This window comes from Melospiza melodia, chromosome 5 (genome assembly GCF_035770615.1).
Source record: "Melospiza melodia melodia isolate bMelMel2 chromosome 5, bMelMel2.pri, whole genome shotgun sequence".
NCBI lineage: Eukaryota > Metazoa > Chordata > Aves > Passeriformes > Passerellidae > Melospiza > Melospiza melodia.
Genome location: NC_086198.1, coordinates 5,374,353 through 5,402,159, shown reverse-complemented (window position 1 = coordinate 5,402,159; position 27,807 = coordinate 5,374,353). Strand labels below are relative to the sequence as shown.

At 36.3% G+C, this 27,807-nt stretch overlaps 1 protein-coding gene across 14 annotated transcripts in view; it reads left to right on the top strand.

Annotated features, from left to right (window-relative positions):
- TENM3 (teneurin transmembrane protein 3) overlaps nucleotides 1-27,807 on the top strand; it is a 1,293,822-nt gene that overhangs the window by 297,321 nt on the left and 968,694 nt on the right. For all 14 annotated transcript variants that reach the window (XM_063156143.1, XM_063156142.1, XM_063156144.1 and 11 more), the window contains exon 4: nucleotides 21,818-21,884. The gene's annotated coding sequence lies outside the window, so the exon portion shown is untranslated. The remainder of the gene's footprint in view (nucleotides 1-21,817; nucleotides 21,885-27,807) is intronic.

Sequence of the window (27,807 nt, the reverse complement as noted above, 5' to 3'; positions counted from 1 at the left end):
TCACCTCAGGCTTTTTTTCTTTTTTTTAATACTTGTGGAATAACCTATTCACATTCCTAAGTCCTAAAATGAGCATCACTTTCTAAATTTTTCATCTTTAATTTGAGCTAATGAGATTTTCAAAATATGTCATGTTTTCATCTTCACTGCCCTTTTCTTAAGCTATGGAAAGTTTCAGTTTGCTTTTGTGTGGCAGCTGGTATATTACCTCACAAGAACAAAATTTTCCTTTCTATAAACACTTGAATTTGTTGTTTGATCAGTTTAGATTCTCCTCAGCTGAGGACACCTTAGGTATCAGCATTCCTATTCCTCCCTGTATCACATATGAAATTTTTACCACAGTCCTGTCTGCTCTCTGATTTTTCTTCCTTCCCATAGATTTTTTGATTATCCCGTTTCAATCCTCCCATATTATTTCAACAATTCTATGTTTTTCTCTTTTTTCTTTTCTTTTTCCTAACTATTTGGGAAATTACATTTTCTTCTTTTTCTTTTTCCAGTTTCAAAAACTATATGAAATAACACATTAACTTCAGAAATTTAACAAAAGGGAAACCCTACGTCTTGTCTAATTCCTTCATTCTGCTGTAAACAAGACATAAATTATTACTTGTTAAAGCTTTGGTTTTTATTTGGGCAGGTACCTAAATATGACTAGCTAAAGCATGGATGTTTAATTTTACTGCAATACACTATTTGGGATGTGCCCCAAACGATTTCTTAGCATTTACCTTGAGAAGTTAAAGTCCAAGTATCTGAAAGTTACTGATAACCTCTAGCCAAATGAATAAATCTATGTCTGTGAATTTTCTCTGCATATGAATTGCTGAAGGAGAGCTCAGCAATTCCAGTTGCTGTCAGTATAAATGAATAAAGTCAGTGAGTGAAATATTCACAGTCCAGTAGGATATCCTGGAAAAGTCTTCATTAACTAATACTTTTCTACAGTAGAATAACTTAAACTCTGCTTGTAGTCTAGCATAATCAAAATGGATTCTGGTAGTTCCTGACTAGGCACATACCCAAGCCCATTTATTTTTCAGTACTTCAAAAATGTAATACAAGAAAAATATTACAATATGTGTATAAAGTGACTATACACACCTCTGAGATGAAAATGACATTCAGTGCTACATTTTGATGTCATGTGAGCTTTGACATAGGAAGTGTTAGGGTGGGTGCACAAAAAATAACACTTTGGAGATAAGGGTAGAACAGTTAAAAATTGTGAATTCTAACTCCCTTGATCTCCCATAGTGATATTTTTCTTTTTAATAGATGCTGATTTGGACTGCTAAATTAATGTGTATGAGTTTTAGTCAATTTTCTATTGGCACAGAGACTTTGATTTTTTAACCTTTTCCTCCTCTTTGTCAAGGTGTTGATGTGTGACAATGTTCTCTTGATTAGAATGATGACTGAGAGTACTTCAGCAAGAAACAGTGCTTTATGGGAATGAAGAAATAATAATATATGTATGCATCTTATAAAAGATGGGTAGGAGCAGGAGGGAGGCTTATTTTCTAAAGCTATGAAAGGGTTTGTGTTTTGGTTTTTAATGATGCCTGATCGCTGGAAAAATAAAGTGTTGGCCATTCCAGAGCCAATGGTGGCTTCTGTCTGGTAAAGCTGTGCCTTCCACTTTCTTTTTGGTTGTGAATAATATGCATGTGTGGAATATGCTATAGCCTAGCATTATGTCCTGAGGGCCCAAATGCACTGTAAGATTAGAAAAGCCATTCAATGGGCATTTTTATCAGCGTAGTCAGCTTAGAAGACTCTAAAAGGAGTCATCATTGCTTGGTTTTAATTTGCTTGGTCCTTTGTTTTCCTTCCTTGTCACTATTCATAAGCCTCTGGGAGGAGTTCCCTGGCTGCCTGCTGGCTCTGAAGCTCCTGTAATGAGGGCTCAGGGAATTGCTCAGCACTCACCCAGGGAGCACACGGCGAGCTGCTCAGTGCTGCTGCCTGCCCGTGGGCTGGAGCTGCTCGCCCTGCTGTCTGCCTGGCACCCTGGAACCAGCTGTCAGAGGCTGGGGGTAGGGGAGGCTGCTTCACGTTTGGCCAAATGGCAACAACCGCCTTTTGAGGTCTTGGAAAGTGTGTTTTTGTTTTAGATGACACGAATAGCATCTTTTTGAATATGCTGCGAATTATATGTGCAAATGGTGCTTTTGATTTAAGTAAAATATTTCCCATTTCTGAAACAGAATGCAGAGTAATTTTTAGCCCTGACTCTGAGTATTTACAGGTCCCGTTTTTAGTCCTCATTATGATTCTTTTCATATAGATGCCAATATTATGACAGTGCTTTACAAATAAGGTGAGAAAAATATTTGTTCTGAATAGGATGTCTTTGTGAGTTTTAGATATACATATAATTTTTCTATATTTGGCACATGACATGAAAACAAATACTCAAAAATACTTCTGACAAGAAGTTTTATATCAGCTATATTTAAATATTTTAAGTGGAGACAGTGGATTGGCCACATGTGTATTCTATAACTGCATTATTTTCTTTTCTATCCTCTTACCTCAAACTTTAATCTGCTTTTTTCTGAATGCTGCAAAGAAACTATATCCTTCGAAACTGTCACTAAGAAAAATTACCTGAGGGCATTCTGACTTCCTGCTTAAGCTTTATTTTGTCATTTATTTCTATTAACAATCATTAAGGAATTTAATAATTATAAGCCTCATTAGCATTTTAATGAGACCAGTGGCCATTGCTAAGTGTAATTAAATTAGTTTTATTGTATGATATTTTGAAGCTGTGATTAAATTAAGTTTTACTGTGCTTTGAAGACTAAACCTGTAGAGATCACTCTTCAGTAACGGTCTTGTTAACTTGTGAAGAGTCTGCAAAATAGACATAGCCAGGAAAAAAGCAAAATATTCCCTACTGATGTTAATCACAAAAATTGAGAAATCAAATGTTCCTGCTGCCACCAGCTCTAAGATTACAAATATATTCTTAGTGACAATAGCAGCCTGTTAAATATTGTGAGTAGCTTTGTATAATCTATTTTTAATTTTTCAAAATAACATCTAGATGAGCTGGAAAATTGTTCTTTATAATCAGGGAGAGAATCTTACAGTTCTTGCTCAGACAAAACTTCCATTGATTTCAAATGGAATTTCACCTCATTAAGAACAGCAGGGTGTCTAAAAGCAAAGTATTATTGGTGTTTGTTGAAGTTATTATAGTTCTAGAGAAATACATTAATTGGGGAGTGAGGAAAGACAGCAAGAAGAGGAAAAGAGATGCTACAATTTGAAACGGTTAAATTCCTATGATCTGTCCATTAAAATCCTATGAAAAGACACACAAACATAGGATTGGGCATATATTGGTCCATGTCCAACCTCTCTGCAATCTTCAGTAGAGTGCACTGAACTAGAAGAAGGTAAGAACTCTGAAAACACCGGAAGGTAGTTTGTATGTTCTCACCCATTTATCAAGTAACAACTGCTGTCTGCCTTGCACATTCCCATCTTCTCTTTTTATCATGTTTGTACCAGAATATGCTGTCCCATTTAGTTGGACTTTAATAATCATAAAATCTGTTAACAAGTTAACAAGAAGTAGAGTCTGTACTCTTAAAGACCATTCCTCGTGTAGGAACCAAATTCAGAGTCCCCACTGGTTTAATAATTTTTTTTATAATTAGGTTCCCTCTTCCAGTAGTGCTTGCTTCACATTAAAAAAAAAGAAGTTAAAAAAAACCCCAACAAAACAAAACCAAATAAACCAAAACCCAAATCTTCTTTGCAGTGTTAATGTTTTAGTTCAAATAGCAGCAGACAGGGATTTAAATGTAAAGTTTCCTTTCTTTATAATCAGTAAGGGCAAAGTATACTTGAAAGCTTACATGTCTAAGGCTTTTTCTTTATTTTTTTATATATAATAATGAGCACTTTATTTTTATTTGATTTTATCCTTGCAAAGCTGAGAACTTGAAGGGATTTGGGTCACCCACATGCATGTGTTTATTGAGTTCAAGACAGTGCTTAGGATAGTGTGGACAGAGGAATCCTGAATCAAATTTTTATCAGATCAAATAATTGTAAACTGCAGAAAACCATAGCAAGAAAGTGACCAAAGCAAAACTGTTCTTAATTGTAATATCGGAAAGTTGCTGCCACTTTCAACTTCATATTTGCTTTCCTAAATCAGATGTATTCCATATTTGATTGTGTTTTAACTTTTCTGCATTTAAAGAACTACTTAGCATCTTTAAATCAGTTTATGCTGTGATAGCTGACAGTGTATAGACCACACAGGAGCTCTGCCAGTAAGGCAAATGACTGACCAAATTATAGATGAAACCTAAAACCAGGTATATTATAAACTGTGAGACAGCCTTCAGCTTAGATACACGAGTCCTGCTTCATGAAAATACTTATTTGTGGATAAGTATTTAGAAGCTTTTATCTGGGCCTGGAAGAAATATTTCTGTGGTATGCACTTGTCAGTCAAAATCCTAATTCTCTTCCTGTGTCTCCTCCTAATGTGCCCTCAAGCGAGACAGGCTTGTGCATTTGAGAAGTGCTTCAGCATTCAGCTCACAGATAAAGGATAAAACATAGTACTCTATTTTTAGCTACGTTGTAACTTCTGATGAACTGCAGATCATCAAAATTAGGGGTACTTCGGTGAGTCTTTTTATCACTAGACTGTTCCAGCAGTATTTTTATAATAAAGTAATAGTTCATAGTATATAAAACTGGTAAATGTTCTTGGTACCTGTGAGAAGAATATGGGAGATGCAAAAATTTTGCATTGAGAGAAAAAGTCTGGATAATTTGTTACTCATCTCTGACACTGTAAGCTTGTTCCCAGAAAGGTATTATCTAGATGTTTCTGTGGTTTTTAATGGCACGAGAAGCCATCTTCCCTTTCCTTGGGAGATGTCTCCACAAGCCATCCATCATCACTGAGTGCAGCGGGAGTCCCACCCATTGCAAAGTCCAAGCATTCCCTGTAGAACGTTGGTTATTTTTTTTGCAATTTCTGCTCTTTACAGATAGTACAGAGTTTAGGAGTTTTTTTCCTGTGAAATTCATTCAGTGTATTCAGGTGCCTGGAGAGGAAACTGTCTCAGCTTTTGTTTTTTTTTTTATTTACTTTATTATTTACCCTTTAACCTTATTTTAACTGATACTGCTGGTACTACAGGATGAAGTTTTGAAATACCCTCAAAAGCAGCATAACAAGATAGTTGTGTTTTCTGATGAATTGCTTTACAGAGATTGTAAGCATGCATTTTTCAGGATAGCTACTTGTACACCACACAAAGCACAAGTTTGCTTGTGGGAACGGTGTGGTTTTGCTGTAATTACTAGAACCTATTGATTGTCTTCCATTATGTTAATGCTTCCAAATTAAGCAATATGAAGCAATTTTCTGCCATCCTGTATCTCAGATGCCTGGGATATTATTTGCAACTTTTACTGCAAGTCTAGACACCTCTATGAATAAAACTAATAATTTACTTCATTGTAAGTTTGTCTTCTGATTGTAATCAATGAACCTTGCACTATGGAATAATAATGAGGTGACAAATGAGGAAATAATCCTTCTGAGGTAAGGAAAGGGTGATGATAAAAGGCACAATGAACATTCAATTGACTTCTTAAACAATAATACTTTTGCCCCTTCTTTTGAAGGCTGGCTACTTTCAAATAATCATAAGCTGTTTGTAGCTATGACCACTTCAAAAAAAAAGGTTGAATTTTAATGATGAGCCATTATCATAATTGCTTCAGCATATCCTGAACTAGCTAAAAGATCTGATTTCTGGTCATATAGTACTTTATTGGCTTTTGATATACTGTGTCATCTGTTCAATTTGTGGGAAACTATCAAAGGTGGATAACTGAATGCTAGGGGTGAAAACACCAAAAGATTTCTTCCAATTATTTTCAAGATCAGCTGCATTAAAGTTGCCCTAATTTTGCTTCTTCTACACTTACTTCAGAAATATGAATATATTCTGATTTCAATTTTGATTTCAATCTCTTTTAGGATAATTCCTGCCACTCACCATTTCTGTTTCATAGATTTGTAATTTATTGTCATATTTTGTGTTGTTTTGTCCATTCTCAAAATCTTCCAGTTGATTCTATGACTTTTACTTCATTTCCTAACTTATGTATCTAAACTTTTATTTCTGTTTCTTCTTCTCTCCTCTTAGATTTGTTCTTTTCCTTACCACCCTCACTATTTATTTTAATGCTTCTTATGATTCTCTTTTGTTATAAAGTTATTTCTGTTTTTGCATACATTTCCTATTTGCTCTCATGTGGTATATCAAATATGAACAAAGGTCACAGACATAATTTTGAGATGTAAAGGTGGCTTCATATTTCTGTGTGACCCTATGCACTTGGAAAGTTAATAAAATAGAAACATTCAAAGGTGTGGGGGTGTGTGTTATGTTTATTGTTTCTAAATGCATGCATTAACTCATGCACCACTATTTATATTGGTTTTGACAAGGGAAAGAAATACCTCAACTTCTTCAAGTAGTCAGAGGATAAGAAATAAATGTATTGGTAGATTTGTGGATGTACAAGTCTGTAAATCCCCAACATTTATTCTTAAAAAGAAAGGTAATGAAAATATTTTAGCATTCTGAGCCCTTTCTATCAGGAATTTCAAATCTGAGAGTTTGCTGACATATCAGGAAAACTATGATTTCTTCATTTTTTTCCGAAAGGGCTCATTGGCACAGAGCAAAGGTCATACTCAGAATCCAGAGAATATCCATATCCTTGGTTTAGAAAATGTAGTAGTAGAAGTGTTTATTTATTTATTAAACAAGTTATTTAGATACCAGTTTCTTCATTAATTTCTTTTTGTACGGTAATTGTGGTCTTTTTGTTCTCTGTTTTAATTTTGCCACTAGATTTTATACATCATCCTTGAGACTGATTGATCTGTTTGAACTAAACTGCTCTATCCCAATCCAAAGTGAGCTAGGCTTGACAGAAAAATCTACCACCCAACTGAGTGGAAAAGGCTGAGACACAAACAGGAATATTTTTGCTGCATTGGTGGATGTTATATAGGAGACTTGCTTCCCTTAGCTGCTTCCTCCCTTAGTGTTTGAGATAAAAAGATGAGCACTTTCAGAAGATTAAAAAAAAACCCTAAACAAACCAAACTCACATACAAAACCCTTTCAAACAATGGGGAAAGACCTCAAACAAACAAAACCATCCATGATAAAGAGCAGGACTGTGTGTTCACAAGTGTCTGTGTTTGTACAGGTAATAATGTCACTTGTAGCCCATAAGAGGCCTCAGTCCTGGTTACAGAAAACATTTCCCTGCTGAGAAAACATTCTTCTCACATTGAAGTGGGTGTGCTTAGAAAGAGTACTTTATCAAGTCAAAGAAGCTCAGATACCTATACATGTACACATGGGAGAGGATTCAGCATGGCTTGCTTATCTATTCCAAGATAGTTTGGTTGACTTCTGTTGCAAGGAGGCCTGTCTCTATTCAGTCCTATGGTTTTTGTTACAGAAATAAGGCTGAAGTAGATTGCAGTCCTGCCTTTACAGCCTGTGGGCATCCTGAGCTGAAAAGGTGCACACAAAAGAATGATTATTTTGTCTGTGTGGTCCATAGTGCGCCACAGAGTGCATGCAGGGCCGCCACGACCACCACAGCTTGGTCCTTGTGTGGGTGTACCAGGCTGCTTTGCTAATCTTTAGTTATAAAGTTAAAAGTTTTTCACTCAACTGGGGCAAATGCACTGAGCAGTGTAGACACAGCAGGTCTCTGAGTGCTGAGCAAAGCTTTGAATCCTACGATCAGCACAGGATGCTCTAAAGAGGCTCTAGGAAATGGCTAGAATGTATTATTCTTTTGGAAACAAATGTAGGCTATTAATGGAGCTTTCATGGGTGTAAATAAGCACTTCTGGACAGGAAAAAAATTTTGCTTAATTGTACTAAATCAAAAATTAATTTTCCATTTTCTTTTTTATGTTAGAAGACTTTTTGGTTTTTACATTGCTTTGTCATGAGAAGGAGTAAAGCAGCATACAAGACTAATGTTGGTTTGCTTTTGTAAAGACACTGAATATTAATGATTCTAAACTATATTACTTAGCAGGAAGTTTTTATGGACAAAGCAGACTTATGAGGTAAACTTCTTACCAAACAGATTGACTAACCCTGATTTAGATGTTTCTGGAGTTGTTTTTTTAAAATGGCCTCCCCACCAGTCAATTTAGACAGTGAGGAATAGTAATTTTTTAAGCCTGGTAGTCTTTTTTAAGAAAAGCACTGGTTAAATATAGAATTTATTTATTCTCCATTCTCATACTCAGGAAGTTTAGGAGAATTACCAGTTTTTTAAATCACAGAATCATAGAATGGCCTGAGTTGGAAGGTTGTTTTGTTGGAAGAGGTCTTTTAATCATCTCCTGTTAGATGATGCTGCTCAAAAGGCCTGATCATACATCTGCCTTCTTGATACTTATCTTAAGTAGATCTTTCACATTCAAAAGGAAAAAAACAAACCTGGACTCTGCTTACTATGATTAATTTGAAAAATTTGGATATTTTAAAGGTTTGCCTGGAAACTGTGTAATAATTATATATATGCCTAAAGAGAAAATTCAGTTTGCACAAACACAATGCTTTCTGGTAAGGTTCTAAGCCTGTGCTAGAGACCAACTTGCACAGCATTCATATATCAGATTCTGTAATCCCTGAAGATTCACAGGCTAAATCTCCTGAAAAGGTGTAGCCACAGTCAAGCCATGAGATTAAATAACCATTAATATGTGTGAAATCTGGTAAGGACACCTTTTGGGGTGCACCTGACAAAGAGCACACACTGTTTGAGCACAACACTCAAAGAGGACAGTGAAACCACTAATGAGTGTGTTTCAGAGAGGGTACAGTGAGGAGGTGTAACCTGCCTTTTGCTGAATTAATCCACTGCTGCTACATCTTGATAAAATACGTGCTTCTGAGCACCGGTGTTTCAGTGTGCATGATGTGCAGGCAAACATTTTTTTTTTTTTAACTTAGCAGCATCCTTTCTGTTCTTTGACACAACTGATGGGGGCAGGTACCTCCTAAGCTACTGATGTGGAAGCAGTTGGTTGACGTCTTGTGACTGAGTCCAGGATTAGATACCTAAATTGAATTACTCTCCAGACATGACCTCTGTTTTTAAGAATCTGATGTTCGCTAGAAAGGCTTCCTAAAAACTCTCAGTCTTTGAACATAAAAGTTGCTTTCAAGTTAATAATTAAGGCATTTAAAAAGAAAGGAGTGGAATGCATTTGATCTAGCTTTTCATATTTTCTAAGTATGCCAAATAAGAGTGCCTTGAATAAAGCTGCTGAATTCATAAGGTTATGAGTGCGAAGTAAAATAGTGCCATGTGGTTTAGAGGAGGAATTCATACAGGGAAACCCTCAGCCAGAATTACTCCAGAGAACATACACCAAAAGATAGAGACTATGTTTTTTACATATTTCCTCTTATAAAATAATACTTCTAAAACTTAATAAATATTTTCCCTAGTAAAAGACAGTGGCAATAATAATTAATGCTTTTCTCCCAATATTTGCTAATATTTTTGTAGAAATTAACAAAGGAAAAATATGAGGAAAAAAAATTGAGAGAGCGAAAGAAATTCTTAGTTTATAATAAAAATTCTTGAGTGTGAAAAAAGATATTTGCAGAAAAGCCTTTGTCAAAGGCAGTTTAATTTGCAGAATTTAGAAAGAATTGTTTTTGCTTTGGATAAATGTACATACAGCATTTAGGAAAATTACCTTTGCATTACTTACTTCACTCATTACCTCCAAAGCACCTCTAAAGCATACAGTATAATTTCATATCATGTTAAATGGACAAAAATTGCAAAGTACTTTTCTAAAGTTCAGGTGTTAGAACTAACATCTTTGACATAATTTATTTACTAAAACTGTGCATGTCTTGAAATTTTCTCATTACAATAGTCCCTTCACGAATTGCTCACTTGCTTACCCAAGTATTTTTTTTCCATTTTCTCCCTCTTCAGTCTCTCTCCAATACAGAAATTATATACTGTATTATATACTGTTTTTTAAGGCAAAATTATTACTTTTATGTAAGTATTATTACTATTCTATGGAAGGGAAGTTGATAAGAATGCAAATAGAGAGTATTTCCATACAATAACAACAAATTGTTGTTAGAACTGATTCTTCACTTTTTTCTGTAGGCAAAGCCCTCAACTAATATTATGTCATGTCCAGTCAGAATATGATTGCATAGTGGATATTAATGGCTACATTGGACAACTGAGCCATTATAAAAAAGTCTCTTGAATCTCAGAAAACATTGAGAGCATCACAATTCTGCATGCATATTAACAGCTTAGTGGTAGTGTTTATTCAGCCTGTAAACTTCTATTCATTTCATCGACATTCACTGTAACAGGAGATTTTCATGATAGATGTAGGAACTTGTGTTACTATAGCTGCACTCACTAATCTTATCTCAAGCATTAAAAAAATAATCATCATTATCCTTTATTCTTTGAATGGAAACATTGTTGAACTGTTTTTCCAGCAGTGCTTAACTTTCAGAGAGAGGTAGACTCAGGCAATTTTTACAACCACAGAGATTTTGAAATAAGTCTGTTTGGAGTAGTGCATATAGGAACTAGAAAAAATCATAGGAAATGCTGTAGAGCTGAAAAAACATAGGTGTTAAAAATGTAAAACCTTCTTCTCTGCTGATGGACAGAGTATACAAAAGGCAATATTGCATCTTGTGTAATGTAAGGGAACATTCACTGGAATTGATATTAAGAAATGTTTATACAAACTACTTTAGAAAACATGCAGAGGGATTTATTGGTTTGGTTTGTTTGGGTTTTTTTTTCATTGAATCTGACTGGGAGAGCAATCTTTATTGAATTTTCTGATGGTAACAGGATATTAGCAAGTAAGATAAGATTAATTTCCTAGAAAATGCATAATGTAGTCTGGTAAGCCGACCTGGACATGATCAAAAGAATAAAAGTAGATTATGTGATAACCAACTTAAACCTCTGTCTAGTAATGTGTTGATGCAGCATCCTAAAACTGTGGTCACAAAATGACAGAAAAGCAGAACTGGTAGCAGGTACATGTGTAAGCATCTTGTTATTGAAAGACAGAATTATCTTTTCCTTTTTTTTTTTTTTTTGTTCAAACATATTTCCATGTTCATCATGAATATTTTCAGCATGTATTTTTTTAATGTCTTTCCTTTATATCACTGTAATGTACAAAAAGAAAAAAGGTTCCCATGAATACTCAGAATCGTTTGATCAGTAAGACAAGGCAACTACTTTACAAAACGTAAAACTGCTTGCACTGATTTTCTGCATTATACTGACATTTGCAATTATAGTTCTTTCATCAAGAATCCTGAATGAACTCTGAACCCAAGAAATTTTTAGAAAATATTTTTCATTTTATTTCAGACCACTAAGAAAGGAAAAGGTAGATATCCAATTTCTCTGAATACTTCAGGAAAAGCAAAGTTAAACATAGTTGCATAAGTGACATTGACAGGGAAGAAAAGATTCAGCTTTTTTTTTTTTTTAACATTCTTTTCCTAATGGTTAAGAAAGATACTTAAAATTTCAAAGGTCTGACTTGTTTGCAAAATGGAATTTTATTTTGGGAAAATACAAATAGAAGTCAGTCTCTATCTTACAAGCCTGAAGTATATGTAGATGAACAAAGATGTATTCGTGGAGGGCGTTAAGTGCATGACTAATCTAAAATAAGCCAAAGCCTACATCATAAGCATTATCATAAGAAGCTTTCCATGTCACTGGATGCACTTTCTTAGTGTTGTCTATGCATCAAGCTTCTCCTAATTCCCTTATTGGTAGCTGCAGTAGCATCTGAACCAAAGCCTTCCTACATCCAATGCAAAGAAAATGATTGTGATGAGCAATGCTGCACCCTTCCCTCTCAGTATTGCAATTCTTTCCCAACAACAAATTTTCACTTTATTTAATTGTAAGCCATGCTTCTTATTATTGTCTCAATTTTCTCAGCAAAGCATCTGGAGATAGACATTAATATTATTACTCTGGTAATAATTGTGTTAAATAACTGCAGAAAAGCAATAGCACATAACTATTTATTATTATAGTTCTGCTGCTATTACACTCCTGTCTGCCATATAACAGCATAAAAGAACTTGACAATGTAAATATCAGGTGAAAAAAGGGTTGCTAAAACTAAAAGAATGATGAATAGAGTAAGGTTTTAATAAATATACTTTCATTGTTCCTTTTTTATTTTATAAATAATTTGATATTCAGTAATACATGCAGGGAGGAAAAAAGCCTACTGGAAAAAACATGATAAAAATAGAATTTAGAAAGTAACAAAAATATGCAAGAGGAAAAAAATTTAAGTTTGGACAAAAAAGGCTGTTCCAGATCATTGTTCAATATTTAGAGTTAGTGCAACATCAGAGGAAAAATCATTGTCTCATAATATCCTGGTAACTGCAGCTGCAGCTGCTGCTGGTTGCAGTCTGCAGCTGATTTCCATAAGAGTACCTTTCCCAAAAGATTAGGAGGACTTCTCTGCCACAGAAAACAGGCTCACAATACTAAAATTCCCTTGCTAGGCAAATCTAGCATAAAGTGTCACTTTTATTTATTCATAGGGTGCTTTTTTTTTTTTTTTTTTTTTTTTTTTTTTTTTATAAAGCCTCAGAAGGGTTTCACCTGAGCAGAGCCAAGGGAAGAGAGATCAAGCAGATCAAACAGGTGTGGGGCATTAAGGGACAGTTGGAGACTTTGGAGCAAATGCAAGGCAGAGGAGCAGAGGGAGAGCAGCAGGTGCTAATCAGGGCTGATGGAGCACACCTGGGAGGGGCAGCTCCCAGCTCAGCTCAAGAGGGCCCTGAGGGCAGCAGGGCGTTTTTGGGGTTTGCTCTCTTAGCTGGAGGAGCCAGAGGTCTGAGCTACTGTGGAGAGCTTGGAGTTTTGTTTTATTCTTTTAAATGAGGTCTACGTTCTGAAAGCAAATGGAGCAAAGTAGTTGCCTTCCTTAGGAAAACAGGCAGATGACAAAGTTACAGATCATCAATATTCTCTGGAGATGATTTGCAAAATGGAAGAGACTCTCAAGTAGCAGAGAAGAAAAGAGGGAAATTTAGAAGAAGAATTGGAAGATGTATGCACCAGATTCTGCTCCTTGAAGAATAGTAAGAATAGCTATTTGTGACTAGCTATAGGGGAAAAAACCCAAACCAAATAAGCCTTTATGCTCCCTCCTGTAAAGTCGGCTAAAAACACGAGGGCTACACACCTTGTGGCTTAGCAGAAGATGTCCTGTGTGCAGCAAAGTACTTCCAAGATGTGGAGCAGAAGACCAAATAGAACCTCAGTGATTCTGGAGATAGGTAAGTGTGGGTATGACTGATGAATCCAAGTGCTTTATTAAGCTCAGTAATACGAATTCTGGAGAATCTTAGAGGGGGTGTTTGCATCCTCCCTCATTTTACCTGATCTCCCCCTAATAGTTCTGGCAGAGGGGAAGATACCGCTTTTACAAACTGCAGAAAATCTTGACAAAAAAAATATGCTGGTGACTAAGGCCAAGGAGTAAGGCCAGTGGCTCAGGACATTCTGAACACATTCTTGGCCTTGTGCAGTCTGAGGCAGGTGATGGAGGTTTGCACTGAAATGTTGGGCATGGCAAAGAGGGGAAGTCAGTGTGGGGAGAAAGGCAAGGTGCTCTTAAGTTGTGCTTTCTGCCATAGTGTGGCAGCTGTTTGCAAGCTTGTTCTGTTAAGCCAAAAATGTTTTTGGAATAGCAAAGTAAGTGTAAATGAGAAGCAGCACGGGCAGATGGGCTGCTGGGCAAGTTACAGGAGCTGAGGTTGATGTTTCTGCAACTTGTGCTGGGCTACGCTGTGGAGTATTCTTAAAATAATAAACATAGCTGTGAATGAGTGATGTGAGGAGAGTCCTTCCCCAGCTGGGTTGCCCTATGGAACAGCTCCCCTCTCCCAGATCAGCAAGTTCTGAGCCTTTATGAGTGGATTGAGCATGAGGAGCCTTGCTTCTGTTGCTTCAGTCTTCAAGTACTATTGTTACCATGCTTTCTTTTACTCTTCTGCTGTATTAAGCTGTCCCTTGTAACATTCACCTTTCTTTCCTGCTGAAACCTACTCTAGTCCATTTTTTCCTCTTGTTGCTTAATTCTTTCATTATCCTGTGTATTTTAGTTTTTTATACATTTTGATGTCTTTTTCCTTGAGCATTTTCTCTTATTACTGTTCATTTCTGCTTTTGCCTGTCCTTCCGATTCCATCTGTGTGATTTCCCTTCTACTCCCATTTTCCCACATCTCATCTTCTTGTCTTACCTCGTTCTGCTCTTATTATGTATCTTTCAATGAGAGTTTGTTAAGGTGAAAAGAAAAAGAGTGACATGCTTTGCCAGTTCCCTTCTAAAGATCTTCTGATTACTAGCAAACCAGTTGTACTTGCTGAAACAAATTGCCTAACTCTGCTTTCTCCTGTGACTCACTTGAAATTCACTTACGTATGAAATGTTAGACTGGTTTATGACACAGTCAAGCCTAAGAGAAGAAATCCATTTGAAATCTTGCAAGAAGCTGGTATTTTTAAGAGGAAGTGATCGTTTTGGTGGGCAGAATTTCCAGCTGTAGGTATTCATACGGAAACTTCAGTGTAGGTGAATGTCTCAGTCTGGTAAAAGCCACTTGGCCAACAAATAATTGCCTGGTGGGAGAAAGGCTGAAGTGTGGGGAAAAAACCTGAGACAGCGTGAATTGAAAAGCTAACTATAAACTGGATTTTTTTTTAAGGCCACTTAAGTGATGAAATTAAATACCAATTCACAGTTACGTCTATGACTTTGGAAGTTGTTAGTAACAATAGGCAAAGAAAGCTGGGTCACACCAATTAGTTTTCCTGTAAGAAATCTTGCCTTTAAAAAGAAAAAACAACTTTCCGAAGGCATAGGAACACTTCTGTAAATGTCAGATAGAAGTGAAAGATAAATTTTTTTGTGTTCTTTTCTGATGCTTTTAAAATATGAACTTTCTTCTTCTGACTCCTATTTTCCACTAATTATTGCTAACCATACCATTATTTCTTGTAACTGTATTTTAAATGGCACACTATAGATCTCTAACCTATGCAGTGGAAACATTCTGCTATTCAGAAGTATTATTTAATCATCAATACTTTAAAACTTTCTTTTAAAGTAGTGGTGGGCTGCTTTTTCTTTTTTTTAAACAAGTGGGGCAAGGGAGAGGGCTTATAGGGGTGGTATCTGTGAGAAGCTGCCAGAATCTTCCCCTCTATCTGATAAAGCCAATGCTAATCAGCTCCAAGGTAGATCTGCTGAGAGACGAGGGGCACGCCTGAGTCTGTTACTCATGGAAAACCATGCTGGAGCAGGCTCTTGGCAAACCTTTGCACCTGTGGAAGGAACCCCCACTGGAGCAGGCTGCTGGCAGGCCTTGTGACGTGCTGGGGATTTATGCTGGACCCTTAATCCTGAAGGACTGCACTCCATGGCAGAGACCTACGCTGGAGTTCCTGAAGAAATGCAGCCTGTGGGGACAATTCATGTTGTAATAGTTCATGGAGGATTGTCTCCCATGGGAGGCACCCCAAAATGGAGTGGAGGAGGAGTGTGAGGAGTCTTCCCCCTGAGGAGGAAGCAGTGAGAGAGACAATGCATGGCCTTATCCATCCATGAGACTTTCATTCTATTTTCTTTCTGCTGTCTAGCTGAGGAAGGAAGTGATAGAGCAGCTTTAGTGGGCACCTGGCATCCAGCCAGTGTCAACCCACCACAGGCACTTTAATGGCTCCTTAATTTAGGACTGAACAGGTTCTTTTCATTTAAAATCTTTGAAGTATTGTTTTCTGAAGATTATTTCTCCTTCTGGTAATGGAGTACTGGTTAAAAGGTTAAGCCCCAGGAAAAACACAAGCAATAAACTTGGTCCTTACTGTACTTCATGCACTCTCAACAGTGTATGAATACACAGTAGATGTGATTTAGGGGAGAGTGAGGGGGCAAAAAAGGGGGTGCACTGTGTTGTGGTATGTTATGATATGTTTACTGATATAGATGACTTCTAGATGTTATTTGTACCACATTCTAAAAAAACCCAACCAAACAAAGACAAGCTGTCCTCTCTCCAAAAAATGAAAAGACCTCAAACAGAAGACCTCAAAAAAAAAAAGAACACCCCAACACAGGATGATAATATTGATACCACTCAGTGGAGGGTGGTGTGGGTATGTGTGCCACTGCTGGTTTCTTTCATCTGCTTCCTGTATCTTGATGGTTCAATGCAGTGCAGCATGCTAGGATGATAGTGCATAATGATAAGACATCTGCCTTAGTGATGTGATGGGCATGCAGTAATAAGCTTTGTCCCTGAACTGCAGGATTTGTTAGGTCAGGTACAGTACTGTACTGAGATTTTTGTGCTAATTTATGACTTGGGAGTCAATAACCTTCAGGACTGCACTTCTCTGCAGTTTGCTGTGTTGTACGACGAAGGTGCTTGCTGTTCCAAGCCTTTTTCTAGATAATGGTTTGCTTCAAAAATTTATGGTTTTCTGTCCAGTTCACTTGGTTTTGTTTTCTCAGTTTCAGTTCCCGTTTACCAATGTGTACATTTTCAGAAATTCACAAGTGTTTACCCAGTCATTTCAGGTTCTTGCAGTCCCTGTCTCTGAGCTTTTGTGAATGAACTGTGACTGAGGGAGTTTATTAAAAGAGTAGATGTAAAATATGATTGAAGCACAAGGCTTGTATTGAGTCAGAAATAGAGTGAGGTTTTCCTTTCAGTGTCCTATCACATAGGAATGTACTGCTGCTGATATAAATGTGATAAATTGCCTATGAATAATAAAAAAAGTTTTACCTCTTTATGAATAACTATATAAAAACTGATTTCTATAGAACTCTTTCGATGACTCTCATCTGCTTTTATTACTGCTTTTTAGATGTAGTTCATCCCTGAATGTTCCTCAAAGCAGGGGTTTTTTTCTGCTTTTGTTCTTAAGTGTGCTCATGCAATTGTTATGGAAAGTAGTACATACCTCTTTAGACTAAATGTGAATTAATTTACCATTGATTAACAACTTTGAATTAATTTGGATGTACTTATACTTATTCTGCATGATTTTGTGTGTAAGTTTTTATAGCAAGTTATGCTCACGTGTTAAATCGGTTGCTGGTCAAAAGGTACTGGGCTAGCAAGCTCCCACCAGCAGCAGACTTGAAGAAAGAAACTGATTGTTCTGTGGCAATTCTTGTCTTTTACAGTGTGTTTCAAGCTTGTCAGAGCAGAATGCTGTGTCCACTTTGGTACCTTTTTAATTACCAGTCACTGGCATTCATTTCTTCCTGCTCCAGTTTCTCTTGTGCTGGATTTGCCTAGCACAAGGAGCTCAAACCAAGGGGTTTTGTAGCCCTGCTACGTAGGTATGCAGTTTGTGAGGAATGGGAGTGGGGCTGTGGCTGTAACTCATCCCCAGTGGGTGCAGCTGTGAGCAGCAGGTGAGCAGCACTGGCAGCAATGAGCCAGGGAGGGCCCAGGGCACTGACCAACACCAAAGGGAGCAGAGGGCACACAGGTGCAATGCATCAATGAGAGGGTATAAAAGGCTGGGCTGAAGAACAAGAAGGGCAGACACTTGCAGCCTTCTGATATGGGTGATGTGGTGTTGCTGTGTATGGGCAGATGCCTGAAGCCCTCTGATGAGGTATGGTGTTACTCTGTATGGGGGAATGCCTAAAGCCTTCTGAAATTGTGTGGTGACACTCTGTGTGTCGTGGCCATCTCAACTGTGACATATGCTGCAACATTACTACATATAAGCTAAAGTGGAAGGTGTGCTTGGCAGGTAGGACGTTTCTCTATGTGCTCACCTGCTGTAATCTGAAGATGTACATCTTCCCTGGGTGAGAAAAGTCTTGCTGTTCATCTGGTTGTTGAGGGATTAGTTTAATTCCAAGATGGTTAAACTAATATAAAATGAGAATACTTCTAAATCAGATTCCAAATGGGCAACTGAGTTAAAAGGCTAATAAAATGTAAAAATCAATAAATAGTTTTGATGTAGTCAGGATGAGGTTCTTTTGAAAGTCCCCTCTCTACTCCAAGAGGCCACTCTTCCCTTGTGGGCAAGGGACAGTGAGGAGTGTCATTCATTTTTCCTCTTCAGTCTGCCCAAATCTCATAGGTGTGTTCATTCTTTTCACTTTCAATTATTTCTTTATGCTGTTTTCTATTCTGGAAATAGTCTGTCCATTTAATTAGAATGAACATTGCTTCAGTCTCTTACAAATGCATGTACCTGTCTATTAGAGCAATGCATCATTTCCATTTGCCTTACCAGTAAATAGCTACTTGCTCCATCTGTACCAGCACATTGCAGGTCTTATATTGCACTTGGCATTCCACATTATGTGGTATGTGAGCAATTTGTGATAAAACTGTTCAAAAAGAATAAAATGTAGCTCATTACTTGACTGGATATGATAATAATTAATTGCTGGTACTGATCTCTTATTTCTTCAAAGCAGGCAGACCTCCAATAGTCACGCAGTCTCTGTGCAGGTTCTGTTGTCATTAGTTATGAAAAGCAATTATTTTGTAGGACATGGATTTTAAAAATTAGACTAAATCCTTACAGCTCATGCTGTAATATCCCATAGTTTGGTTTGGTTTTCTGGCTTGATGAAACATTATTTTATATTATTTTGGAGGAAAGGGACCAAGTTTTGTGACTGAGATAGCAGCAGCATGGAGGGGGGTGTGTGAGGGGAACGCACCACGCAGGGGCTCAGGACAGGCTGATGCTGCTTGGACTGGGGAGGAGATGGGAGAACTCTGAGTTGGGAGGGCCTCCCCCAAACCTGGGGGACTGACACTGCCCATGGGGCTAGCTGTGAGCACGGGGAGCTCTGTGGGCTTGCAGTGCTGCTAGACTGAGGATCGATCCGTTCATACCCGTGTTTTGGAATTGTGCCTAGGCTCGTTATCTAGCACTCTAGTTGCAGCTGCTTGCAGGAGCTTTTAATCTCAAGGTTTCTTTTATTTAGGAAAAAAATACAGGGATTTTAGACCGTAATAAAAAATTGCTTTAATGTGAAGAAATTACTGTAATATTTTTAAATGACATCAACACTACCAAAGCATCTTTCCAGTACTCACAGTTCTGTGATTTATTTTTTTTGTCTAGCAAACATTACTGGCCTAATTTTCTCAGTTGTGTTGGTATTTCACTTTTTGTTGGATTCTGGTTTGCAAAAAGGGTCCCTTGTTGTTGTAGCAAAGTTCTAGCTCTGCTCTCTGCCTGCAGCCTGAAGTGCCTAAGAATCTGCTCTGCTGGGTCTCAGTCCTCCTCCTTGCTGCAACCTTATCTCTTGTATTGGGCACTACATTTGTACAAAATTTTCTAATTTGATGCTTTTGTTTTGGTCCTCTTTAGAAACACAATCTTCTAATTGTTTTTCTTATGCTAGTAATGCCCTTTGTTGTCTCTTTTGCTAGTGAAGTCTTTATTTCATCTTTGTTTGTCAGAGAGGTCAGAGTGACCAGACATGATGTCTTCACTTCTGTTCTTGCCTTGAGTTTATCTCTCCCTTGGCTTTCACTGTACCAGGGCTAAAAGGTCTGCAGTGCTACCTAGTTTGGCTTCTGTAGCTGTCTGATCTCTGACATTCTGCCACAGGGGGACAGTCACAAGGGTGATATATATATATGTATATGTGTGTATATATATATATATGTATATTATTTATAATTTTATTAATATTTTTAACAATAGAAGTAGGAAGTGAGAGGAAACAAATTCTGTTGCAGGTATTGCTAATACCATGGAGAACTAAGGCAATCCTTTCTTAACTCACACATTGAATTAAATCTGATTCTTGACTCACAACAGTAGTTAACTCTGTTAAGTGAGAATATTAAAAACAAACAAAGAGAACCACTAAGCTTTGAGATAGAAAATGTTTATTTTGCCTTCTGGCATATCGACATGTTCCAGAACATCCCCTAACAAATCTAGAAGTAATAAAATCCCTAAATTGTCCAAGTTTTATGATGTGAATGAATACTACTGACTAATATTGGAAAAAAACAGATATGATGTGACTTGTTACCTATTATATATTTTTCAATGGGTGTACAAAAAACAAAATGATATCATGTCTCCTATGTTTAAGAAGACTCCTTGTGTATAATATTAGCATTTAAAATAGACAAAATGTGTTTTCACTTTGGAATTTGTTTCTAGCTTTTCTTGTAGTGAAAAATATAAGAAGTAGAATGGTTTTATGTCATTACTTCACACTGCTGAGCAGTTTGTGACTTTTATTTAATCTTATCATGCAACTTTGCCAACACTTGCCCAAACTTCTGCTGCTCTAAACTTGTTTGCTGTCTTTTATCCAAAGGTCTCCTACTATTATCTACTTTTTCCCCATTTTGATCTCAAGGCCATATAAAATGAAACCTGCAGTTTCCTGAAATGAAACTTTCTTGATAAACCTGCAAATAAGCTTTATGTCACAGGATATGTGTCTCATCTTTAGTATTAAGTCTCAGCTTTTATGTAATATGAAATGTGTAAAATGCTAGTAGGATTTAAAACAAAACAAAATTCTACTTAAAGAATCATAGAATTTGCCTATGATTTGGAGGAAAATGGATTGTGAATTGAAACAAAGATGTCTTTATGAGTGAAAATACATGGTTACTTTGGAGTAGCATTATAATCTGGAGTGACAATTTTTACCTTCATATTGCTTCTACAGTTATAGGATCTCAATAGTTAAGGGCACATGGACATGTTTTATTCATTCCACTGTGGCATGTGAGGTGTCACATAAAGAATTGAGAGATAACTTCTAATTTATAAAGAATCTCTGGACTTAACTATTTTCATGAATCCTAAAGACCTGACATTGCCAATATGTAATACAATTGATGTTTGTTGTTATTTCATTTGCTAGAAATTGATGTTTCTAGAGATGGAAGAGAAAATACAAGTAGGATTACCTGTAAGACTGAACAAATCATATGAAAAATTCTTTTTTGAGTTGACTTTCTGTTTATTCTAAGGAAAAACCTCTTTTTATGCTTTTTATGTCGAAATTAGAATATATCCGTGTAGGAACCTATTTGAACCTATTTTCCTATTTAATCACTTGCTGTAGCTGATATACGAGAATGAGCATTGGCAATGCAATCAGATCTAAATTTTTCTTGGATCTGATCCTTTTGATAAATCCAGAGGAATAAGTGATAATCTGGAGTTACCATTATCTTGGTTTCAATGTATTAAAAAGTCAGCAGAATTATATCTAATGCATGTCTTCAGTATTTGGTTCTATTTATTTTGCCAGCTATAAGTGAAAGTGTCCACATTGCCGTAATTTGTGTCTGCTGCTGAAGTGTTAGAACATATTAGAGCTTATTTTTTCCATTAGGTTTTTGTTTGTGCATGTTCTGAATTTTTTTTCTGTGGTCCCGAGGCAGAATTTGTTAGCTCATTCTGTGACAGTGTCTCTATAAAGACAAAAATTCCACTTGTCCTGAGTTTGTGATTCTTAGTTCGTGTGGGGAAAGGAGGGAGGAGAGACATAGACTTTATTGTGGGTATATTTCTTATTTATAGTATAAGAAAAGATTATTATTAGCTTTTGCAATTCAAAGTTTTTTCTATATTGAATTAATATATTTGTTGTTTTGACTTCTTAACAGGCAATAACTTCAAGCTGCAGCTTCATGCTTTCACTGAGAACATAGATTCTACTGCCAGGAAGTAACAGTAAGTACTTAGGTGTTAAAATTTCTTTTTAATGAAGAAGTTTTCTTTTTAAGTGCTTGATGTTTACGTTAAATGTGCTCCAGGAAGATGATATGACTACCCACTATATTGCCAGTGCTGAAATATGCAAGTAGGTTCTCTCAGTGGATCAGATGGCTCTTGCTCAGAACATTCAGTTGTCTTTCACAAGAGGGAAAACCCAATCAGAGTAAAAGACTTCTGTTTCAGTTGGCTATAGTTCCCAGTGTTTTCATTGAATGGGCATAATTGTGTTTATGAAAGAATTTTCTGAAATTTTAAAAATTATTAGAAAATTAAATGGGAAGAGTTACTATACTTTAAATAGAGATTTATTATATTTTAATGGATAACAGGAGACAAGAATAGCAGAAAATTATACTTTAGATGAGAACAAGTCAGTGTTCTGAAAGACTGAACAAAGGTACAAAAGTAGTTCACAGTAGGCTATTTTTAGGTTATTGTGTTGGGATTTTGTAGCCAGGGTTAAAAATAGGTGGCTGTATGCCATCAACAATAATTTTAAAAAAGACTTAATTGTCTTTCATAAAGACACTGCCCTTCTTAACACTTGTAACAGTCTCCATGCAAAACAATGCAATTGGAAATTGTTGTCCACATTAAGGTTTTATGTCCTTTGTAAATGAATTTTGAACACACACCTGCTGTAAAATTGAATATAAAAGTAAATTTATATCAGTTGCTGTGTTTATTACCAAGGGATTGATTTAGGAAGGTTATATCTTTTATTAGCTTCCAGTTTGCTTCGGTTTTCATTAGATACTGAATAAGGATTGTTGGAGGGAGACAGGCAGTCTTGCACTCAGAAGCAGAGTGTGCTGCTGCTGGAGGGCTTTTATGACCTCAGGACATCATCGCCTGGGGCAATGTCTGATCAAGATCAGAGGAGCAAGCCCTGTAGTGTTTTGAGGGGTCTGTAACAATCAGTGTCCTTACAAAGCTCTATTAAGACTAGTTTTGATTATTGGTTTTTCAATGTAGTATTAAGTTCCTGCCTCTTTTCCTAAATTCATCTCTACTTGTGAGTTATCACAAACAATTATGCAATCTTGCACCTCTTCGAGCTGTGGTACAATGAACTGAGATTGGATTAAATCCTTTAAGAAGCTGAGTATTCTTAAAACAGCTTACCTCCAGTGGTTTTGGTGTACATACAAGTTGACACAAATGTTGAATCATGTCTTCACTATTCTTTTAAGGGGGAGAGTTAGTGACCTTGAAGGGAGAATCAGCTTTAATTTGTAATATGAAGATCATGGGCTGGGAAGGATGCAGCATTTTAGGAAATGCTATATAATTTTTTCTTGGTCAATTTATTTTTATAGGCCTTGTTCTTTAGAGCTTTTTATTTACTGCTACTGGTCTGTTACATTTGAAAGCAGCAGAGTACTTTTGAAGGATTCTGTATAAATATTTACAAATATTTACATAAATGAAAACTGCATCTTTCCTGATAATGACAAAAATGTTTAAATTTTTCTGATCACAGTCTTCTCTGTGGAGGAAAATGGTTCCTCTGCATCACATGATGCTATTTTTTGAAATATGCTGAGGGTGCTCAGCTTTGGGTTTTTTTTAATTGAAATGAGACTGGGGGTGGAGGAACAGTAAAGTGTCTTCCAAAGAAAACTTGGAATTTGATTTCTAGACAAATGAATAGGAAGTATTAGGCTTTCATTTTAAAGTTTTGTGGCAAACTGTTTTGTTTGGGTTTTACTTTTTCTTGATATCTGCTTTTATTTTAACTGGTCAACCTGTTTGTCCCCACATGCTGTGATAATGTTGAGCCAACACACATCATTTGCTTCTCAACTAAGCAGTGAAGAAATGTCAAAGAAGGTAGAGTCAGATAGAAGTAGAGATGATATATTTTTCCAGAAGTGGGCCAAATGAATTTAAGGCCTTCACAGCAGTTGCTTAAGAGACAGTACTTGACCTTGCAAAGAAAGATATATTTTCTGCTTAATCACTTGAAGTTCTCTCAACTGCATAAAAAGGGAGGATTCCATTGCTATCAGAACTATAATATGGAAATGTGTTTTTTGCTATTAGTAATTTAAAAAAAAATCTCATTATGCACTAATATTTTCTGGGGCGTTTCAGGAATATATTCCGATATCCAACACATAGTGCAAAATAAATATATAAATATAAATAGCGAAGCTGTTCTGTCTACTTCTTTACCAATTGTGATGACACCTCAAGGCCCATGTATACTTTATCCTGAAAGCTCAGCTTTTCTAACACACATTGGTTAAAAAGCCCATTTGAGAGTTGCTCCACTGTTTAGGGGTAACTTTTTTTTATGTTCTCTGTGTCCAGCTATATTTCTTGCCTTTGTAGAAATACCCTATGGCTTGAAGGAGATGAAGAATAGCAGGGAGCCCATTATCTGGGCATCTCTATTGATGACTGTTCTTATGCATACTCATTGCTTCACTGGAGAAGGTTTATTACTAGATAGGATTTTGCATTTGCAGTAATTCGCACAAAACTAAATAGCTGATTTTGATTGAAATAGTAGCCTTATATTTAAAAATGAAGGGAGAGTGGGAGACTATACTTTAATCTAATGTCTCTAAAAATCAGTAGGTTTAGGTGCCTTCTTGGAAGTTTGATCAGTAAAACACCTAAAAAAATGAAAAACTTTAATGAGAAAAATACCTATATGCCCTGAGAAGGGCAACATTAACATTCAGAATTTGGATAGATAAATAATTTTAAAGGATATAATTTATCATTACTGCAATATGTTAGTCATAATATTTAAATAATATTTTTTTATTTTATCTTGCATCTTCTGTGTTTTGAAGTTCTGTCCATTCTGGTAATTCTAATAATTGTTGGGTTTTTGGTTTTTTTTTTTTTTGGTTTTTTTTTTTTTTTTTTTTGTTTGTTTGTTTTTTTTTGATATGTCTATTTCTCAGTTCAGTTTGTCAAGGTTTAGTTTCTTTGTTTTGTTTGCTCATCCTGAGGATGGGGAAATAACTTTTGTGAGATTTTATTTGGTTGGTTTTTTTTAAAGTACTGAGTTTTTTACCAATAAGAAATTACAAAGATTATTTCAAGGATGAAGGGCTACTAATATAAAAGTCATGGCATTGACATGAATGTACTTCTTTACTTCTCTGAACTATTAGGAAATTGAATAATCCATTAGATATTTCCAGAGGAACCTGTAAATTGTGCTTGTGCAGTTCAAAAGCCTGGTGATACAGACAGACCGAGAGTGCAGAAACCTGAGTCCTTAATTAAAATGCTGCTATATTTAAATAAAAACTTCCTCAATTATAGTAAATTAAGTAATTTTTGAGTCCCCCGTTTGTTTTTTTTTTTTTTTTTTTTTTACTTCCACATATAAAGTAATTGGTATACTCTAATTCACATAGATGAGAGTTTTGTAAAGCAGTAACTGAGGAAGAGTCTGTCATGCTATTCAACCAGATGAGCTTTGAGATAAGTGTGTGATACTTGTGGATTTGGGGAGTTTAGTCCTTTTTTGCATAAAGAAGCATTGTTGGCATGTAATCAAAATGATGATGACTGTGTGGGAAACATGCTTTCAAGGGTTGCTTCCACAAATGAGTCATAAGTAAAAGCTCTTCATCTAGCACAGAGCACATGAAGCTGGAAGAACAAACAAAAAAGCTTGTTGGTAGATCAAAGAAAATACAAGCATAAAAGATACTCTTAGAAGATCAGTTGGTCTAAATATCAGAATTGTAGTAATATCTTTCCGTCTTATTCTCCTCTGGTTTATTGCTTTCATGTAGACCTTGATTATTTTAGCTGCTGGCATAGTTTCCTTCAAAAAGCTGCTCATTTGCTACAACTTTAATGGGATAGAGAGCAAAGTGTTAGCAGTCTTAGGAGAACTGAGTTTATGTTCTAATGGGAATGAAATTTTTAGCCAATCCTCTTGTACTTTGTTCAGCTAACTCTAAAAAAGTAAACAAACATAGAAGATTGCATCTGGTATGTATAAAACAGACAATGGGTGTGTACCTATTTGTCCATGCAGAGGTAGATAGGTAAGGCATATTATAGCTGCAGAAAGTGAGATAATATCTTTCTGTTTACTGAGAGTGTGTTTTTACAGATCATTTGCAACATAAATTATTGTAAGATTGCTAACTTAAATTATTTCAGATGTAGGTGTTTCTAGATTGCGTGGTGACAATCTATGGCCTAAAGACTCAATCAGATTTGTCAACCATTTTTTCTTCTTTGCTTTAAAGCTGAACTTCTTTCAAATAGATAAAGAGTGAATGAGAAGAATTGTCCTTACATCTTGTTCTTCTGTAAGCCTTTTTCACTTTTCATTTGGCTGAGAGGAGGTCCACTCTACAAGCACAGTAGGCCACCATGTAAACACTTCTCTATCTTTTGATGTTCTAAGACACACGTGTTTAACTAGTGCTACAGCTGCTTCCTGCATGTAACTTGGGCTAGCTTCCTGCCCTGTAGCTGGGCACAAATGCCCTATGTAAGAGGACAATTTACTCTTTCAGCAAGCAAATAAGCTTTGGTTATTACAGCTGCCCTACTGGTCACATAAAAGAAGATGCTCAGGCTTGAAGTTTAACTGTGCCTCTGAGGGCGTCTGTGTCTAGGTCTTGGCTGAAGCTGAGCAGTCAGTCACTCTATTAATAAGGGAACTTTTTCCTAATTAAGGAAAATGTGATGTTCTGTCATGGGGAAATCTGTGGCAAATATACTGAAGTGGAATATAATAATTTTGCCTTTTTTTTTCAAATAAGATGGAATTAAGCTATTAAAGAGCTTATATATAGCAATAAAAGAGATCTTGATTGGTGACTTAGAGTTGCAGTAGAGACACAGCAGGAGGAAAAAGCACTGGTTACTAAATAAGGTATGTAAATAATAATAAAATAATATTTTGGATGTTCTTACTCATAGTTTTATACATAAAAGCAATTTTGTATTACAAATCAACTCATTCTGGTTTTGCATAGGGTTTTCCCCTTGCCACAGAAATGAAGACTGGAACATATAAATCATTGGAAATTTTCAAAAGACAATGTTTTGGAAAGGGCTGCATGTTGTACCAACAAAGTCACTGCTAGCTGCAAAATTGAATGGGACACAAATGTATTGCGTTCATAATATTAGCTGTAAAATTTGAAATTAATATCAGTTTCTGCTTCTGTTACCATGTGCTGATTAGCATAAAAGAAACTTTGCCCTAAGAGCTGTGAGGTAATTAACACAAAATTCAAACCCAGAAAACATTTCCAAATCAGAAAAGGCTCTAAATGAAAATGACTGTTGGGAAAACACTGAGGCAAGAATGATATATATTTTCTGATATCTACTTGCCAGGCATCTACTTTAGGCCAAATGTCAGGGAGGGGGAGAATATAATTTTTTGGGCAAGGCAGACCTTTGATTCACTGCCCATGACTATTACCACAAGAAAAAAAAAACAAAACAAACATTATTTTAGATTGCTGTAGTAAAAATGCATATGAAATGCTGCTTCCCTCCTGGAAGCGCTTTGTTATAGAGTGACAATTTTGGGAATCATGCTACAGCGTGTTAGTTGTCATTTCTAATGCTCAGCTATTAGCCACAATGTTGAGTCAGATTATGAGATTTTGATCTCTTCAGGTCATCTGACAGTGCTTTCCCTAAAGCAGCCCAGTAGTTTTCTGTAAAACAGTCTACACTTTTTCAGCCTTTTTTGGAGTTGGGATTGTTTCTGTGATCTTAATCTGGTGGAGTGCATTTTACCTTTTAGCCTGTGTCAAATGGATGGGGAATGTATGAAGTCTTTGCCTGCACTTAGGCTGCACCAAGATCCTTAACTTCACTAGGAAGAACAAGTCGTCACTAGCTACTGATTTATTGATAGAGGGCTAGC